The sequence below is a fragment of the Poecilia reticulata genome, chromosome 20, assembly GCF_904066995.2.
Source record: "Poecilia reticulata chromosome 20, P_reticulata-male-v2, whole genome shotgun sequence".
Lineage (NCBI taxonomy): Eukaryota > Metazoa > Chordata > Actinopteri > Cyprinodontiformes > Poeciliidae > Poecilia > Poecilia reticulata.
In genome coordinates, this window is record NC_088849.1 from 10,676,112 (window position 1) to 10,690,678 (window position 14,567).

At 40.5% G+C, this 14,567-nt stretch overlaps 2 long non-coding RNA genes across 2 annotated transcripts; one reads left to right on the top strand and one right to left on the bottom strand.

Annotated features, from left to right (window-relative positions):
* Window positions 1–3,502: 3,502 nt before the first annotated feature.
* On the bottom strand, window positions 3,503–7,176 carry LOC108165701 (uncharacterized). The gene is made up of 3 exons (XR_001776026.2): window positions 7,089–7,176; window positions 5,160–5,247; window positions 3,503–3,801 (listed from the first exon to the last, which is right to left on the bottom strand). It is a non-coding gene; the product is annotated as an uncharacterized LOC108165701 (long non-coding RNA).
* Window positions 7,177–7,240: 64 nt separating this feature from the next.
* Window positions 7,241–14,118, top strand: LOC108165702 (uncharacterized). The gene is made up of 2 exons (XR_014085388.1): window positions 7,241–9,048; window positions 9,848–14,118. It is a non-coding gene; the product is annotated as an uncharacterized LOC108165702 (long non-coding RNA).
* The last annotated feature ends 449 nt before the right edge of the window (window positions 14,119–14,567 follow it).

Below are 14,567 nucleotides of genomic sequence, written 5' to 3' on the forward strand. Positions count from 1 at the left end.
ACTGGCACACTGGCCATCGCTACAGCTACATTTGGCCTTTAGTTTTGTCTGCTTAGTGTGTATAATGTTTGTGCATGTGCATATTTGTGAGTGGCGGTAAATGTTGCCAGTTGCCGGTGGTGCCCCGGTTTCCCGGTACCTGGTTGGTATCTCAGCGTGCACGGCTCACTGCGGAGCCAACACAACAACAACAACAACAACCAAGTGCAACTCAGCCATCGGTATCCGCTTTGCTCGTCTTCCTTGCGCAGTGACATGCACCTGGAATAAGCCGGGGAGCTGTTTTACCTTTATCCACCGAGCTGTCCAAACCCCTTCTTCCAAACATTGTTACGTCCTCTGACATCCAGTTCCTGGCATGAAAGGCACAACAGTTTGACACTAATTATGCTTCATTGGGTCTCTTCTCTGAAGTCATGCAGGTAGCATGTGGAGCTGCTCAGGTGTCAGAATGAATTACACACACTCAAAGAAACTTGAGTCTCTTTGACTTTTTGTGCTGACTTGTCTCCGTGATTTATTACTTCATGCTACACCAATAATTAACTTAAAGCTGAAACTGCGGTGAGAACATTCAGTTGTAGACAGAAGATACGCATTAACCCTTCTTGTGTGTTCTCTTTATTAAAGACCCAGATACATTATTTATACAGTATCCATGTATTTGTTGCGTTGTGAAGGTATTCACAACACATGACCTTTATTCACATTTAGTCCTGTTAAAACCCCAAACCCTTAAGTTGTTTTTTAGACTAAGTAAAGAAATGAGAAGTCCTTCAGTGCTTCATGTATGGTTTCTCCACTGACCTGGATTTCTCCAGGCCAATCAGCGAACAGAAGTTGTGAACGATTTCGTTGTTTGGGCTGTTTTAGAACTGAAGTCTGCCTGTAGTTTGGCAATGGCAGGAAGGAACCTGTTCAGCCATGCTTCCAATACATATTAATGCAAGCATTGGATATCTCAGGAAGAACTGTTCAATCCATCAGCTGAAAACAAAGAAAATATAGCACAACTGCAAACCTTCCAAGACAAGTTGTTCAACCTAAGTAAATGGATAACGCAGCATTAATAAGACAAGTAGCCAAGAGGCCCATGGCAACTCTGAATAAGCAGCAAAAATCCACAGCTTAAATGTGAGAATCTATTGAATCAGTTTTCGTTTTGTACTCCACAACGGCTGGCTTTATAAACGAGAGGCAAGAAGAAAACTGCTTTTGAAGGAAGGCAGTAATGTCTCCCATTTGTGGAAAGTGTGGACTGGGTCAGATAGGCCTAAAATCTCACTTTGTGGCCTACATGTAAATGTTATGCGTGAAGAAAAACCTACGGTTTACATCCCTGAAAACATGATCCCCATGGTGAAGGACGGTGGTGTCATGGTCGAAGTATATTTTTTTAATAGAATGGAATAGAATAAAAATGTCCATTGTAGTCCCACGATGGGGAAAATCACTTGTAACAGCAACAAACTGACAGGCAATCAAGACATGCAGATTCACATTAAGTTTTCATCAGAGATGGAAATGCTGGTCAGTCCTGATGGGCGGAGGAATGGCGCAAATAAAACCCCAGTACTGGAAGAAATGCTGTATACATCTTCCAACAGGATAACGTTCCTACAGAAACAGTGAAATGATAAAGCTCAAAGTAGAATCCACTGAATTGGAAGCAAAGGTGCATGTCACGCTTACCAGATTTTAATTGGAAGTAAAATGTGTTTTATTTGGCTTTCAATGAGCATTTTCTTTCTGTCAAGTTCCATCATGTGAAGTCCTAAAAAAATACTTGTAATGTTGAGATTCAAAAATGACAAAATTTGAAAAAGTTCAAGAAATATGATTTTTTTGTTGTTGTCGTCATCAAGACAGTGCTCTACAATAAAACAACCTTCTCATTTGCAACTATTACTTTTTTGTTTTTAATATCTGTTTCAATTGGCTCATAATCGGGTTTGAAAAGCTAGCTTTGCCTCAGCTCCCCCCCTCCTTCTCCATCCATCTCTTCCTTTTCTCGATGCCTTCCTCCCTCCATACAGCATACAGTGCAAGTGAAACAGTGTGGAAACTGTTGTCCTACCTGATAATGGATTTGGTGGCCCCCCTGCAGGCATGAACCATTGGCACATAGTGAATACTACTGCGAGATCAGGAGAGTACAGAGAAAGGAGGGAGTGGAAAAGGGAGGGAGAGAAAGAAGATGAAGAAGGCATGGGTCGGATAAAGACAGAAATCCTGTGGCTTCCCCTTTTTTTTTTTTTTTTTGCAAGTGGGGTAGGCTAAAGCTGTCGCTATAATCTGTTGTCAAGACACAAGGCCGCTGTAATGTCTTCCATCAGCAAGTGGATTATGTGCAGGGGAATTGTAATTTACACCAGCTTCACTTTTATGTGTCGCTCGGCTTAAAAGTTAATAGCATTTAGCTCAACAATAGCCCAGACACACCGAGCCCGGTCTGCAGCCATCTACAAGTGAGGCTTGATTGAGGTGTAGTCATTCTGCAGCTATGACAATAGGCTGTTCTTACCGAGCTAATTAGCGGATGCCTGCCTATCTTCACACCACACATGTCCTTTGTCACCGTCGCCGTCTAAATCTCTCTCCTAGTGTATTAGCGCAGGTTATTGTTTGCCCAGGTTCTCTTCGGTAATCCTGTGTAACGGCTGCATGTTTTGTCTTAAGGTTCCTAGATCATAGTCCTGAAATGCCATGACCAGACATGCTTTTTTACACAATATTTGATTTCCCTCTCAATTCCTCTCTTTTGGGTTTTGTGTCAAAAGGAATTAAGAGATAAAACCTTATGTCTGAAACTCAAGTTGTTGATATTAACCCTAGGAAAATGCACATTTATAATTTAAATGAGGCTGGTGCATATGTTAAAGCTGTGCCTCAGAGATTATGTTAAAGACAGTCTTAAAAAAACAACAACAAAAAAAAAAACCTTTGTCGAGTTGAACCATGCAGTGCAAAGGCAGTGTTTTTGATGGGATTCAGGCAAGATGTAGGTCACTGTCTTAAAAATAGCAACAAATTTTATGAAAACTCTGTAATTTAACACATTAACCGCCTTGTTTTAGACAGCTAAGTTGGAAACAATTTTTTGTCATGATTATCTTAAACAAGAGGTTGACCTCTGGGGTCACATTCCAAAAATATATGACGAAGTTGTTGGTAAAGAGCCAAAAGAGAGGAATTCAAGCCTTCCTCAGATTCTTTTTTTTTTTCGAGCCACGTTGCCCTTGGGGAATTCAGGTGTGATGTTTTGAGGTATCCTCTGTTTCTCTCTGGGAGCCGTTGAGTGGCTGGTGAGGGGAATTAGGAATGGAATAAGGGTGTGGGAAGGTTGAGGTGTGTACATAATCTGACAGCTAGAGTTATATGTTTATGTGTGTGTGTGTGTGTGTGTGCATGGGTGTGTGTGTGTGCGTGTGCATGTGTGTGTGTGTGTAGGTGTGTGTGTGTGTGTGTGTGTGTGGGTGTGTGTGTGTGCGTGTGTGTGTGTGTGTGTGTGTGTGCAAAAAAAAAAAAAAAAAAAGGGGGTGGGGGGCTCCTGTTAGTCAGGTGCTGCAGTAAAACAGGTGGCAGGCCCGTCCTGTCAATCATCCCTGAAAGGTAACTGAAACTTGGAGCAGATTTGCAAAGAAATACATTTTACTGTTCAAACCAGGTGCTTGCCAACAGAGTGCAGGCCGTGTTTAAGAGCAACCGTAAATCTAAAGGAGGATCCCACATAGTCGTCCTGTGATCCAGTTCTTCGATCCGCGCACTGAATTTCCCACAATACGACGACGAATCACTCTGCTGTAACATAAAAGAAAAAAATTGTTCATAGCTAAATGTTCATTGTGCTATAATGTAATTTGATGTAGTAGACAGACACAATCTCCGATTAGCTAACAGTGAATAAAGGATTCACAACTGAATGATGCTGTCACCACCAAGTATCTCCGTGGAGATGACACATTCAGCAGAATTAGGGTTTTTTTTTTGTGACACATGTAATTAAGGACTTGATGCCAAAAAGTTCAGTTTTAGTGTCTGTTAAGGTGGACAGACATGGGCACGAGTCGTATTTTTGGATGACGGATTAACGAGACCTCTGAGAGGTGCTCAACATTTTGGGTATTGTTTTTATTATAGTCCTGCTTTAAATTTTTTCACAACTTTACTCAATGGTATTTTTGCCATCTGTTCCCTCATGTTCTCCAAAATCTTCACAGAATAATTGCAGTTAGGCTCAGATTAAATGACATATGACTTTATTTACTAATTATATCACTTCTGAAACAATTGGTTGCAATTGATATATATATTTACATGTACTAAAGTAAAGCTGACTGAATACAAATGCAATGTATCATTTTCCTTGCTCTATGCAGTTATGGGCTACTTTGTGTTTATCTCTAAAACAAAAATAAAATGTTGAGGTATGTGATGTAGAAGATTACAAATACAAAAATGTGATCATGTTTAAGGGACATCAATACTTGCCCAGGGTAATGTAAATGTGAATGGGCTCTCTGAGGCTTTTTTGGTTTCAACCCCTACTTTTGCCAGATCCAATATATTCTAAAAGTATATGAGGACAAAAAGTGTAGTCTTAAATAAGTAAAACTCCATTTCAGTCCTCTGCTCTATTATTTATACAGAGCAGGCTGATCTTTGATTAAGCAACTTAAGCGTTCTTCCTGTGCGGGATTTTGATTAAATCGAGGCGGCATTTCAGAGCCAGAGCAAATGGCGGTGCTTTTGCTTCTGTCGCAACGTGTACTGCACGCTCACCGCTGTTCATCTCTTGTCCGTTTTCTACAATTTTGTGATAAGGTGAGCATGCGAATTTTCAAGAAACAACTTGTACTGTGAGTTCCGTATCCACCGTGTCAGATAAACTCGTCAGCGAAAGCCTTCTTTGCGTGCCAAGATCCCCAACCCATTATGACCCATCACTTAACTATGTTTCTTTAGAAAATGTTGCAAATTGTATACCTTCAAAGAAACTGCTGCGCTTTTATCTGATTGCAAAGGGACGGCAAACAAAGAATGTGAGCTGTTTAACTGGTTAAAACTAAACCTCCATGACAAATTCATCAGAAACTATGTTAAGTACTGGGCATGTCTTTTTAGACTTTAGTAACAAAGCTCAACCATCCATCCATTACCTAACACGTTTGTCCTTTCAGGGTCACAAGAGCGGCTGGAGTCATCAGGCGGGAGGCGGGGCGCAACCCTGGACAGAGAGCCAGTCCGCTGCAGCAAAGTGAAAAATATTAAGTGTTTCTCTTATATTTTACTCATGTAAGGTAGTAAAAACAGTAGGGTACACTTTTAATGCAGCTTCATTTTTAAGTTAACAGCTGGAGCATTTGAGTCAAATGCTACACAGTGAAAGTTTTATTAAATAAAAAATTTTTTAAAAAGTACTTTCTCGACCAAAAACTTTTCAGGTTTGTTCATTGAGTTGAAGTGATTCTCTAAGTGGTGGAAGAAAGGATGTAGAAAAACATCTAAACATCAGACAAATTCATCGTTGCAGTTGATTCGGATGGTCTGTTTATGGATCTGTGTCTCAAAATTAATGCCTTTTCGTGCTTTGCAACCAGTGTACACCTATACGAAAACACACACACACAAACTGAGACAGGCACGGAAGGGAAACGAAGGACAAATGTCAGCTTTCCCCTCCAAAGTCCTCTTCCGTCCCTTGAGGTGCTTTGAGCAACATCTCTCCACCGTGTGCTCTCCTTCTATCTTCTCACACTCGGTCTTCCCATGATCCATTTAGGAACACCACCTCATGCAAAGCCTCGTTCTCCACTTGGGGCTACTTCTGTTCCATTATGCACGGTGGCAGGATTAAAACTGTAGACGCGATAGCTTCCCCCCACCCCACCCACCTCCTCCTCTGCGTCACGTGTAGGGACCGGGGCGGCCAATGATGTGCGAGTGTGGCACGCAACAGGGCGCCCCGCTTGGCCACCCACACATTCATCGAAGTAGGGTGTGCATGCACGCATGTGTGTGTGTGTGTGTGTAAGAGAGGAGCACGGTATCAAACGGGGAACATCTGTGGCCACTGGGCTGTGGAGACCGGGGACAATGGTTGCCCCGGGGCAGCTGCAGAGCCCTGGACTGTGCAGCAAAGGCTAGACACAGGCTAGGAAGCCAACCATCCACACACACACACACACACACGCACACACACACATCCTAGGAGGTGCAAATTAATGCATACACTATCTTATTGCAGCAAGAAACAAAAAGCGAATTGTGGCAAATGTACCTACAAGTTATGCGGAATTTTTTAAACAGAAAAAAAAAAATTAAAAATCCACGCTTCTTGAACAGAATGTGCATAAAAAACTTCGAAACTGGAAGTGTAATTACATTGCATGATATCACACTTTTACACTTTGTTGGACAATGGTTTGGAGGTGAATTTCATCATCATTTCATCGTGTCCAGTGCGTGTGCCAGAACCAAGGTTTCCGCTGCTATTAACCACTACGTCCAATTCATAGTGGAAATACAATTGTGCTGCTAGTTTTGAATTGCGGGCAGAAAGGTGTGGGGGAGCCAGCTAGCAGGGACAAATCTGAAAATAGGCATTAGCTGCTTTTCACACGTCCCCATTGTGTGACGCGAGACCACCGTAATTACAATTTTCAGGAGCTGCGGCATGTGAATCTACTTAATGTTCCTTTCCCGTCTGCGGCATACATAAAATCACTGAGTCACTCGTTGCAATGCCACAGTAAATTCAGAGAGGTAAGTGATTCTCCATAAGCTCCCCGCAGAGACACATCAGTGCCGTTTATTCTTACAAGCAGAGATGATAACACAAGCACACATGCGCGTATTAATGCTGCGACACAAACGCGCGCGCGCACGCACGCACGCACGCACACGCAGGCAGTCACACGCCATTTGAATAACATATTCCACAGCTGCTGCAGCTCTCAATGGCCTCCCATGTGGCTTTTGTGTGTTGACATGTGTGAAAAAGCGTGGGGATGGAAACAGACACGGATACACGCGGACACAGGAACATTTACACACGCAGCACATCTCCTTGTGCGCCGTGATGTCACCTCGTAGGAAGAGCCCGCTCCACCCTGTCGTGTTGCGGTATCCCATGTCCACAATCTAAATGCCCACCGACGCGAAATATGAGACGAGAGAAAGGCGAGCCTCCGTGGGCATGTTTGTATGCGGATGTGTGGACTCAGGTGTATGCGCTTCTCCCCGGGGAGAGACGTGTGGGCAGAGCGTATAGCCTCATCTCGCCATACTCGTTCCTGGTGCGAACACACCGGATCACACGGACACACCTGCAAAAGCAACTGTTGTGTGACACAGATATAGGTGAGAAGTTGTTGGCTGTCGTTTTTTTTTTTTTTGTTTTGTTTTTTCCTTTTTTTAAGTATGCAGAAATTTCCTGTAGAAACGTTATGGAAAATCCTTTCTTAGAGTTAGGCTATAAATCATTCTCCAAAAGTAGGTAGCTTTTCAGGTTCCAAAGATTTCACATTTCTCTGAGAAAGTGTTCACTGGAATTTATCATCTGTGTCTTTTTATTTCTTATCAAAATTTAAATGCCTGACATTTGTCACTCATTATGCCTGGATGGTGTTTATAACAAAGGCGGTTTGACAAGACGATTCATTTTGCTCTGAGATAACGCCGTTGAAGTTGACATTTTCCCTGCCTAGTTTTTGATTTCACACCACACCCATTATCACATATGCAAACACACATCTAATCAGTGATGCGGAAGTATATCTTCAGCATTCTTATGCACACAAAGTTTTCTCACGCAGATGAGTCACTCAGAAGGTTTTTTCTTTTCTTTTATTCTTCCTGAAACAAGATGAATTTGCCTGAAAAACCCTACATTTCAAGAGTTTGACTTCTTCTTCTCTCTCTGCTTTCAATCATGCCCCTTATTACTACCCAGATTTCCCCAAATATGTATCTAAACACTGGAAAAGGGGCCCCAAATCCAATTCTTCTTGAGGCCCCGCACAATTTTTGACCAACTATGGCTGATTTTTCTACTGGTTATTGGTAAGGCTATAAGTATTTATCAACATACCATTTCTTTTTAAAGAAAAATACAAGCAGATTTTCAAATTGGCATGGGGGTATGGATAATTCTGGGATTTACAGACAAAAAAAAGGTGTATTTTCTTAAGTCATACAAGTTAGAGAGGAAGGCAACGGTGCCTTTGAGGAAAATATGGTTTAGTAAATAATGCAGCATATGTGGAGGAAAAGTGCCATTTCATTTAACCAATGCTGGAAACTGACTGACATTTGACCAATGCCATGTCTCTTTTTTCTTTTGCCCACATTAATCCCACTTCCCTGAACCAAATGCATTTTTGATCTGTTCATTAAGCCCGTCAGTCAGCGCCCGGCGCCAATAGTTCACCGATTTGAAATATAACAACAAGAAAATGTCATTTTAAGGCTCTCTCTTTGAGATCTCATAATGTAAACCTCACCTGGAGAGTGACAGACTTTGATGGATCGACTCGCGGACGCGCGCGCGCACGGGGGCCAGAAAGGGAGCAACTTCGGGAGAGACGAGGAGAGAGGGCAAAGGGCTATAAGTGGAGAGAGAGAAGGAGGCAGGAAGGAGGAAGCAGGAGGGAGGGATGGAAAGAAAGAAACGAGAGAGAGAAAGGGTTTGATATTTCTGTGGCCGTACACTTGTAAGCTCAAGCTGTTTCTTCCCTCCAAGGGACAGGGTCTGTTAAGTAGCTCTCCAGTGCCTACAGTTTAGAAAAGGACCCAGGCAATACAGGACTAATTTAATCAAAGGTTACCGGCCCAGCATAGAAACACAATATTATAGTGATTGTACAGAAAAGGGAAGGTGGGGGATATGTCATTCCACCAGGCAAGGCTTAGACCTACTACTTTATCTCAACAGCGTGATGGCTAAGTCCCCCAACAGTCTCCAACTGCTGGCACTGACGCACATTTCCATTTTAGCTAGCGGGCCAGCTCGAGAGGCGGATATCGCATGATTGGCTGGCCGGCAAGGTGAGTGACTGACTGACTGCTCAGGCTTAAAGCATCTCAGGTTGTCTCCCTGTCTGAACTCTATTAACGCATTCATTAAAAGTTTTGAAATACAAACATTCCCTCAGTTTACGTTCAAATTAAAATAGTCGCTCCAAAACTTTTTTGCCGAAATGCTTATTGAGTACGAGGGCTAATAATAGATTCAAAAAAATATTTTTCATTCATATACTATGCAACACAGATGTACATTCTTCTAAAATTAACTTGTTGCATGAGAAGAATGGTTATGCTGAGGCAATTTTTTTTTGTTTTGTTTGCTTGCTTGTAGATTAAAGAGAGAGACTGTGGCAGCTGTGCAAACAGTGGCAGCATTCAGATTGTAATCTGTTTAGTCCTGCTCACTGGCCATGCCACTCTATAATAAACTGCCATAAGTGCCAGTGTTTCACACATACAGGGGTTTGTGTGCCTGTGTGTGAATATTCTCCAGCACATCCTGTGAAAGAAAGTCTTCTGTAAATTGAGATAAAGCCCACATACAAATATCTATACCATCAAAGTGTTATGTATCAGATTCTAAATTTCATTTTAGAAGTAATAACTTACACATAATTTAGTTACAGTATCAGGCATTAGACGTGTAATAAATCTTGTGCTCTTAAGACACAATATTTCTTATCATCAATATGAGGGAAAAAAAATCTATCTTTTCTGCTTGACTTATCACTACAGTGTGGAGCTGATCTGATTACTATTTTTTGGATTAACCAATTAATAATTTTATAGTAATAGAAGATTTTTTTTTTCTTCTTTTCAGATTTTGAACCAGAAGAAGCTAAAAGTGCCACCAGAGGAGTTCTGGGAACATATTTACTGACTTTAAGAAGGTTTTTCATCTTAAATGCAAAATATTTTCTTTTCTGCAATTTTGTCTTAACTGTTGTTCCCAGGGTGTTGCTCCTTCAGCAAATAGCCAGGTTTAGAGTCTGTATACCTCAGTTAACAATTGATCGATTTCTAACGTGACTATTATATAAATAATTCAGAACAATTAATCTGATTAATTGTTTCAGCCCTACTATCAACTATTACCAGTTGCAGAGTTCTGTCTTCAATTATCAAGACTCCTTTTTCTGTCAATATAGACATTATATTGACAATATATAATGTCAATACTTATTGACATTATATATTGACATATATTGACATTATATAAGCCTTTGTCAATTTTGGCAAAAATTGACATAGGCCATTTACTTTTTTGCCTAAATTATCTTTTGGAAATAAAAAGGGGGTGATTTTTTTGGTTGTTGCCTGAGATATAACTGACCAGTGCTGTGGTCCTGCACGCATGATGGGGTTTCGAGGTGGGAACTGATGTCAAGGTTTGAGTCTATCAAAAAAAAAAAAAAAAAAACATCAGCTTGCCAGCTCTCTGGGCAGAAATGCGCATCTCGTCGGCTTTCACGGACCAAGATTGCTTTCACCTGCATTCCCTGGGGCAACACGCAAAACACAGGCCTCAGCCAGCCAGCTAGTCAGACACACTCATGCATAGACACACTCACTTATATGTGCAGAAACATACACACTCTCCCTATCTTTTATGTCTGGCTACAACAGAAACATATTAACTCTGTCCGTGGAGCCCCAAACATACACCTTTATATAAGAGCGCTGGATGATGCAGAAAATCAAAATTAGAAGCGCATACATTTAGGCTGCCTTTGTTCTTGTTCCTGTGCGTGCGTGCGTGTGTGTGTGTGTGTGTGTGTGTGTGTGTGTGTTTGTGTGTGTGGGAAAGAAAAAGAGAGAATGTGTCTGGGTGCTAGTCTAAAACAGACTGAAGACAGCATTCGTTGATCTTCCAGGAGGTGGAAAAATGATGTCAAAAAGGCAAATCTGTATTTACCAGCAGACAGGTATCCTTGACTTGACAGCTATACAGTCATTATCTGCCTGTCATGTGTCGCCCGAGGGCCACCATGCCTTCTCCCAAAGCCCACAGTTCCCATGAATCAGACGCAGCCCTATTAGCTTACCTGTTTCCAATTCAAAGGCCATCGCCAACCAAAAAGACGCCAGAAGGACAAAACAAGGTGTCATATTTATGAATGTGTCAGCACGGGCCCTCCTGAAACCCAGCTCACACCTTGAGCAATGAGCCTGACAACTCAACAGGGGCCTTTTCCAGTCAAGAGAAATGATACCTTCAAAAACCAGTGGTGGGATGAAACCAGAAGCTGTGCTTCGGCAGTGACAACACAGGTGGAAAAAACAGTAAAAAAAAAAAAAGCTCATAAATCACATTGGTATTATTCGGGGCCCAATCAGGGGAAACTCAACCTTTTAGATTGAATAAAGGAGAACGAATATCAGATGGTGGATAATGATGGGATGGGTTGAACAGGAGAAGTGAAGATGGGAGTTTGTGATGATTACTTCAATGCTTTGTGTGTGTGTGTGGGGGTGTGTGTGTGCGTGTGCGCGTGTATATGAGAGAGAAAGTGTGATGTGATGTTGACATCCCCATTTATGGAGCAGATTCATCTACAGTTACCATATCCGCATTGTGAGTGAAGGGTTGCATAATTGTGTCCAATTTACTGATCGGATTGCAAATAGAAAACCCCCCCATGCTCAGGCAAAGGAGTCATTATTAGACAATGATGGTGTTCTGTTTAAGGAGGTGTTGGTTTCCCGTTTAGACTGATTTAAAAGTAAAAGGGTTTTGTCAACAAGCCGCATGGAGGACAGTCGTGTAGAATCCTGGCCTCTTTCTTAGAAATGTGCAATACCATGGCAAATATGGCTGTTTGTCCAGAATCTATGTTGCAACTAGATAGTAGACGTAGATGTAGACATTGATGATTGATGGTAAGCACAGCCATTTCTAATACTACTTTTGTCGTTAGCTGCTAGCTACCTAGCTCTGCTTTGCAGTGCAAATAACCAGAAATAAACGTACATTTTGTTTTTTTCCCAGAGGACAATTCGAGATCTTAAATTAGTGAACTGGCATTCTTAAAGGAACAAAGCGCTGCTTTTATTTTTTAGTAAATGTGGTGCCTTACATATGGACAGACATCAAACAATGTTGTTCTAGCAACTCTGGGATTTATTGAGGTTGAAATTTGTGGCTGTTGTTCCAGCCAAAAAGAAGATATTATTTTGTATTATATTGTCATCATGCGTATTTTTCTAACTGAGGGCTGGTGAGTCTGAAATGCGTCTTCAATATTAGCATCTCGACCATCACTGTGGATTTATGAATCCTTATAAGGATAGGCATTGTTACTATTCCCAATAAAATTATTATGATAAATTCATGGACATGAAAGACTTTACTTACCCGTAAAGTCGCGGTAAAAACCAAATCACACATCCTCTGTGTTATAGAGTCATAAATATTGTTGTTGGAGTTCCTTAATTTGGTGTCAACTTTTCATTCTTGGCACGCAGAGTGACAGAGATTAAAAGCTAATATTTCTATAAATTGTTGGCTTGTGTTAGATGCCAGAGCTTTACATGCAATACAAACAGCAACCCTATCAGGCGGAGCAGCCAGTGACATTTTTCTACTTCAGTCTCATGAAGTGCAGGCTTACTACAACAGGATTTGTCAGCTCATTGGAACTATTTGTTCTGTATGTACATAGCTCTAGATAAATTAAAAGCTTGTGTAGAGCAGCAATAAATATGTTTTGAGTTTTGTTTTTACATCACAAAAATTACTTAATTAAACCAAGTTAAAATTTGTTAAAGTGACAAAAAAGGAAAAGAAAAAAAAAAAACAGTTTTCAGCATCAGGAAGCATTACAAACAACCAACGCTTTTCCTGGTAGAATGTCTAACGAGATAAATAGTTTATACTTTATCACAACCCCAAATGAACTGTACAGAATGTACAAAAGTTATTTTTACTGAAACAAGCTTGATTCAACTTTTGTCACTTTCTTGTCCTCAATTGAAGTTACTGACGATGGTAAATTTAGACAAAACAAAGCCACTACCATGCAATGACCATTATCTTTTTTTTTCTTCCTTTTTTTTAAATTCCATTGCATTTAGCTGAATAGATGTTTGTCACTGATCATGTCAAAATCTTGTAATTCCAGTTGAATTACAAGATTCAACTGGAATTACAGTTGAATCTTGTAATTCAACTTAAAGTAAATCTTTAAGAAAAGATTTACTTTTCTTAGGAAAAGTAAATCTTTTCTTAAGATATACTAAACTAAATCTTAAGAAAAATCCCAAGATTTGTCGAGAGTAAAAATCATTTCAAACTCATATGCAACAGTTCTGTCATTTTTCTCACACATGTCCTGCAGCCATGTCTGCTTGGCTTACAGAACTCTTTATCAAAGCAACAACATCACACTTTTTTTCTTTTTTTTTTTGCTGAAGCTGGTTTGCTGTCTGTCATAAAGCGCCAAAAACATTGTACCTAATCAATACAAACTGGTAGATCGGAATATATCTCATCAATAAAAGATAGGGGAGCATTTCCCACCTTTTTTTTTATATTTATTTATTTTTTTCCTAGAAAAGCAATTGATGCACAGATATTTTGTGGAAAAACATCTGAGCTACTTACTTCCTTCCACCTACATGTTGCATTGACTGTCTACCTGAGTACGTTTTGTGCAATTTAAAACTATACCACTTGAAGCAGCTGGTCAAGACGTTTTGGTTTGTCTGCACTTGCACTAAATGGTAAAACAGGGTTGCCTGCTCATCAGACATTGCTGTACTAAAAACCACCACTTTGACATATTCATTGTGTTTGCTGTCAATTAATTCATGTTTGCAATTTTTCTGCCACGAGACTTTTTTCTTTTCCTTTTACCGGCACACAAATTAAAGCAAAAAAAAAAACAAAAAAAACAAAAAAGAACCATTTATTTTCTAAGCATTTGCTTGTTAGTATTATTGCTCATTAAAACCAAAAGGGCTTGGCCACCCTAAAGCTAATAATCATGTTTGTGGCCTGAAGGATTACAGTATTTAAAGTGTTAATGAAACGTATAAACAAAGCATGGTTTCATCCCCTGCTAAAACACAACACACACATGCATTCAAAGACCCGCCGTCAATGAGAAGAGGATATTTAAGAGGATAGTTAATTTGATGTACCTAACGCCACGGCCTTCTTATCGATTCCTCCGTGAGAGTCCTCCCACTTAGTAATTAAAAATGATCACTCCTGCAGCATATTTACTGTACTCGTTGCCACATATCCACATATTTTATGGCCATATTCTCCGCGTAACATGTTCAGAGATTGTTTATTGTGTCAGAGCTCAATCAATAACGGCTACATAAAACATGAAAGTTAATAAAAGTTGAAGCTGCACTGACTTTGTTAAATTCCACGGGCTAAGTGATGGAGGAGGTGACACACTTTGATAAATGGTGACTAAAACAGAGTGACTCTGAGGTTCTGGGGATTTGTGGCCCCTGGAAGGTTTTCTTGTGTGAGTAACTCTTCTGTTCACAGAGATGGAAGTCGTTGCTTTAGGCCGACCTTTACA